Source organism: Budorcas taxicolor, chromosome 2 (genome assembly GCF_023091745.1).
Source record: "Budorcas taxicolor isolate Tak-1 chromosome 2, Takin1.1, whole genome shotgun sequence".
In the NCBI taxonomy this organism is placed as follows: Eukaryota; Metazoa; Chordata; class Mammalia; order Artiodactyla; family Bovidae; genus Budorcas; species Budorcas taxicolor.
Window position 1 is genome coordinate 20596711 of NC_068911.1, and position 6000 is coordinate 20602710.

Consider the following 6000-nt stretch of genomic DNA (forward strand, 5'->3'; position numbering starts at 1 on the left):
GAAAATCTCATGGACAGAGGAGCCTGGTGGACTGCAGTCCATGGGGTCACAAAGAGTCGGGCACGACTGAGCAACTAACGACTAACACTGATTATATGGCCCTTTGTAGGCAGTGATGTCTGGGCTTTTTAAGACGTTGTCTCGGTTCGTCATAGTCTTCCTTTCAAGGAGCAAGCATGTTTTAATTTCAAGGCTGCAGTCACCGTCCTCAGTGATTTTAGAGCCCAAGAAAAGAAAATCTGCCATTGCTTCCATTTTTTTCCCCTTCTATTTTCCATGAAGTGATAGGATTGGACGGCATGATCTTAATTTTTGTAATGTTGAGTTTTGAGCCACCTTTTTCACTCTTCTCTTTCGCCCTCATCAGGAGACTCTTTAGTTTCTCTTCACTTTCTGTGATTAGAGTGGTATCATCTGCATCATTTGAGACACTGATATTTCTCCCAGCAGTCTTGATTCCAGCTTGTGATTCATCCAACCCAGCATTTCTGCATGACTGAGTGACTAACATACACACACACACTCTGCATAGAAGTTTAATAAGCAGGGTGACAATATACAGCCATGTTGTACCCCATCCCAATTTTGAACCAATCAGTTGTTTCATGTCTGGTTCTAACTGTTGCTTCTTGACCCACATATAGGTTTTTCAGGAGACAAGTAAAGTGGTCTGATATTCCAGTCTCTTTAAGAATTTTCCATGGTTTGTTCTGATCCACAGTCAAGGCTTTAGTATAGTTAATGAAGCAGAAGTAGATGTTTTTCTGGAATTCCCTTGCTTTCTCCATGATCCAACAAATGTTGGCAGTTTGACCTCTGGTTCCTCTGCATTTTCTAAACTTAGCTTGTACAACTGGAAGTTCTTGATTCAAGTACTGCTGAAGCCTGGCTTGAAGGATTTTGAGCATAACTTTGCTATCATGTGAAATGAGCAAAGTTGTATGTTAGTTTCAACATTCTTTGGCACTGCTCTTCTTTGGAATTGGAATGAAAACTGACATTTTCCAGTCCTGTGGCCACTGCTGAGTTTTCAAGTTTGCTGACACTGAGTGAAGCATTTTAACAGCATCATCTTTTAGTATTTAAAGTAGCTCAGCTGGAATTCCATCACCCCCACTAGCTTTGTTCATAGTGATGCTTCCCAAGGCCCACTTACACTTCAGGATGACCAGCTCTAGGTAAGTGACCACATCATCGTGATTGTTTGGGTCCTTAAGATCTTTTCTGTATAGTTCTTCTTGCCACCTCTTCTTAATCTCCTCTGCTTCTGTTAGGTCCTCACCATTTCTGTCCTTTATTGTGCCCATTCTTGCATGAAACGTTCCCTTGATATCTCTAATTTTCTTGAAGAGATCTCTAGTCTTTCCCATTCTATTGCTTCCCTGTATTTCTTTGCGTTGTTCATTTAAGAAGGCCTTCTTATCTCTCCTTGCTATTCTATGGAACTCTGCATTCAGTAGAGTATATCTTTCCCTTTCTGTGGTTTGACTCAACTATAAAACAAAAATATAGTCTTGTTTTATAGTTTTACTCAACTATGAAACAAAATATAGTTTTGTTTTATAGTTTTACTTAACTATAAAACAAAATAAATTATTCAACTATTAAAAAATTTTTTTAAAAGACCCTGATGCTGGGAAAGATTGAGGGCAGGAGGAGAAGGGGACGACAGAGGATGAGACGGTTGGATGGCATCACCGAGTTAACGGACATGAGTTTGAGTAAGCTCCAGGAGTTGGCGATGGACAGGGAAGCCTGGCATGCTGCAGTCCACAGGGTCGCAAAGAGTCAGACACAACTGAGGGGCTGAACTGAACTGAAAACAAAATCTGGCTGTCATCATTACAATAAGAGTTCCACATCTTTGTGTGTCATTTGCGCTACGCAGCATCCTGCCCTGACTTTAGGTTTGCCCATGACTGCTTTGGCTTCCTCTCCCAGCATTTTATTTGTCCTGAGTTTGAGGCCAGTTTTATAAACATGTTGGCCCTAGCATGGCTTGCATCTGTGGATGCTACTGTTTCGGCCTCTTCGCATTTAGAAATAAAATAAATCAATTTCATACCAGAAAATATTATTTTGTGCCTACTTCAGGAAAAACTACTGGTTGACCCATAGGCAAGCATGCTCAGTTGTGTCCGACTCTTTGTGACCCCATGGACTGTAGCCCTGCCAGGCTCCTCCGTCCATGGAATTTTCCAGGCAAGAATACTGGAGTGGGGTGCTGTTTCCTTCTCCAGGTTGACCTATAAGGTTATTCTATTTTGTTTTTTCATTTGCTTATTTTTTGGTTGTGCTGCATAGCATGTGCGATCTTCGTTCCCTGAACCTGTGCCCCCTGCATTAAAAAAAAGGAATCTTAACCACTGGGTCACCAGGGAAGTCTCCAGGTTATTCTGTTTCGGGAATGATGTAAAACCACTGAGAGCATCACAAAGCATTCTGACAGAGTTTTCTAATACAGAGTGCACACTGGAGGCAAGAGGAGAATAAACCTCTGGTTCAATAAAATCCTGTTTTTAGATATTCATAGCCACCCTTCCCAGTCACACTTTCCCTTTCAGCTGCTTGGGTGAATTCATTATGTTCACAGATGCTCTTGTTCCAACAGATCCTGAAATCCTGTTCACTAATTGCACTTCTGAATTGTAGTTTTTGTACTATTTTTATCATTGCTTTTACACTTCAATGAATCACTTTTTCAGTCATTAATCTATTTTTGTTAATCAGAGTCATAACACAACACAATAGTAACAAGAAAAAATGCAAACTTTACACACATAAGCAATAATATTCCAATGATATAACTAAAAGAAACTATATCCTGATAATTTTAACTACACCTTAAGAGTCTGTCCAATTTGAGCCATCTCTATGTGTGAACCCTTATTAAGAGCATAATGGTATTTGATAATTTTTCTTCCATTTCAAATTCATAAAATTTTCAAACAGGTATCTTTGCATTGCTTTTGCCACAGAAGCTGCTTGAGGACTGTTACTTTTATAGACTAATTGACCACATTATAGAAACATTGGCCTAAAAGAAAAAGGCTGTACTCTTAAACATGGTCTTTAAACCATTTCATAATCTAGTCCCTTTATTCACATAGAAGAACTATTGTTATTAGTGTGTATACCCATACACACATTGTTACTAGCATGACAGTAACAATAGCAACCACACACGTCTATTGACTGAGCCTGTAAATGATACCTCGTGATCAAGTGTCATTTTAAGCACTTTAAATGGACTCTCTTATTTCAAACTCACAGTAATCCTAGGAGGTAGGTACTGGTTTGTTCTTATGAATTTACAGATAGGGAATTATGAATATTACAGAGGTACTTGCTCAAGATTGCAGAGCTAATTAGAAGCCGAGCAGGAGTCTGGTCCCAGGCTTGTCTAACTCTTAAGAACACCATATTACCTGGCCCCCACCCTGCCCCTTCAATCTGCCTTCCTGAACTCTTTCTCACAAATGCACGCAGCGTCTCTATTCCCAGCGAAGATGTCTTCCATCTGTGATCTGTGTCCATCTTGTTCCTTCTGTCTAGAATGCCCTCTCTTTCTCCCCGTGTCACCTTTGTGAACTTTCACTCACCATCCGGCACCCAATTTTAGAGTCTTCTCTGTGAAGCCTTTCCTTCCCCTGACACCCCAGATTTTTACCTTGTCTGTAATAGCCGCCTAAATTTTATTTCTCTCCATTCTCCAAAGACACTAAAATGTCTAGAGTGACAGCTGAATTATTAAGAATTATAAGATGACAGAACATAATTTACTACACTGTGCCTGACTGTTCCCTGGTCTATCATTAGTCAACTCCAGTTATTGAGTTGTGTTCAATGAATAGGCAATTCCTTACCTGGACAGAGGAGTCTGGTGGGCTACAGTCCATGGGTTCCAGAAAGAGTTGGACACGACTAACACTTACCTTAAAATATTATTCTCAGGAGGTCAGAAAACAGAACTAATTCTTATTGTACCTATAATAGCAACTAGTTAACTTCATGAAACACAGGAAATACATTATCTATTTTGTTGTTGTAGTTGTTTAGTCGCTAAGTTGTGTCTGGGTCTTCGTGATCCCACGAACTGTAGCTGCCAGGCTCCTTTGTCCATGGAATTCTCCAGGCAAGAACACTGGAGGGGGTAGCCATTCCCTTTTCCAGGGGATCTTCCCAACCAAGGGATCGAACCTAGGTCTCTCACACTGCAGGCAGATTCTTCACCGTCTGAGCCATGAGGGAAGCACCAAAGCAATAAATACCTTTATAATAATAATAATAATAAAGCAAGTGAGGTTCCTAGAGCAAATGAACCCAGCCAGGGCCTCTTGCAATCGATATGGTCACTTTTTGAGAGTATCCAACTCTGGAAAAATGAACATCCTCAAGAGACTCCAGAATCAGGACTTCCCTGGGGGTCCAGTGGTTAAGAGTCCATCTTCCAACACAGGGGATGCAGGTTCGATCTCTGATCAGGGGACAGCCAAGCCCAGATGCCAGAACTACAGAGCTCACACGTGGCAGCTGCTGAGCCCAGGTGTTCTGGAGCCCATGCCCCACAACTAGAGAGAAGCCCGCATACCACAAGGAAGAGCCCTCACACCAAACAAAAAATCCCATATGCCACAACAAAGGTCCTGCATGCCAAAAATAAATAAAATTAATTAGCTAAAAAAGAGAGAGACCCCAGAATCCAACAATAACATATATCCGTCCTTTATAAAGTTTCTGGCTGCTATGACCTGATTCTCACAAGCTCCAACTTGGTTGTATTTGCTACTTCCCTGCAGGTATACAGGCTGCCCCTTTCTGGATACTAAAAAGCAAGGACTTGTGGGCATGTGGATTATCACCAATTTCATCAATATCCTGCACTATTACTATAAATCAGCCTTGGTTCCAGAGCTATGAGCTGGAAGAATACAAAATAGAAACTTGAAAGGAGGTGTATATACAGGACTTCTTTAAACCACTTGTCTGCATTTCTCCTAATGCCAACTTGTTTAATGCTGTCTTTTCATTAATTCCAAACAAGACCCACAGGTTGCCGGTTGTTGACCCAGAATCAAGCAACATCTTGTACATCCTCACCCACAAGTGCATTCTCAAGTTCCTCAAAGTGTTTATCACTGAGTTCTTAAGCCAGAGTTCATGTCTAAGTCTAATAGAAGATTAGCTTCTATGCCAGCATTGCTATGCTCTGTACTATGACCCCATTGACATGGCTCTGGGCGTCTTTGTACAGAATCTGCCAGTGAATGAGGAAGGTCAGGTGGTGAACATCTATTCCACGTTTGATGTTATCCGTGCTAAGTCACTTCAGTCATGTTCGACTCTTTGGGATCCTCTGGACTGTAGCCCGTGAGGCTTCTCTGTCCATGGGATTTCCCAGGTAAGAACACTAGAGTGGGTTACCATTTCCTTCTTCATTGACGTTATCCATCAGGCAGCATAAAAGACCTACCACAACCTAGATGTGCCTGTAGTCAAAGCCCTGAAAAATTGATCACATTACTTTAAATCTGGCTTCAAGTGCTACCTGGATGAGACTCTGGAGACCTTTCTCAGCAGGCTAGTGGAAGCAGGGAGTCGCCGACTTGTGGTGGTGGATGAGAATGACGAGATCAAGGGAACTGTATCACCATCTGTCATCCTGCAGACCCTGGTGCTCACAGGCAGCGAGAAGCTGCCCTAAGCTGGGGGACAAGGTCAGGTGGCACCAGCGGAGGTGCCCCACTCACTGCCTGCCCCGAGCTCTGGGAACCACAGAACAAACCTGGTGGCCGTCCTTGCTCAGGAGCCCGCTACCCTCTTGCCCAGAAGCTGAGAAGGCATAGGGAAAGGAAGGAGAATAAAATTCTAGGTGTGCTTATCCTCACAATACTCAGAAAACCTTTTAGCCTAGCTCAGACTAGCTCCTGTCCTCTTATTCATATTCCCCTTTCTGGGCAACCCATGAGCTCTGTGCCCCGCCAGAAAATTGTACACCTG

The 6000-nt window shown here is 42.2% G+C and overlaps 1 pseudogene; it reads left to right on the forward strand.

The window, feature by feature from the left end:
- Nucleotides 1–5704, forward strand: part of LOC128059984 (5'-AMP-activated protein kinase subunit gamma-1-like) — an 88028-nt pseudogene extending 82324 nt beyond the window's left edge.
- The last annotated feature ends 296 nt before the right edge of the window (nt 5705–6000 follow it).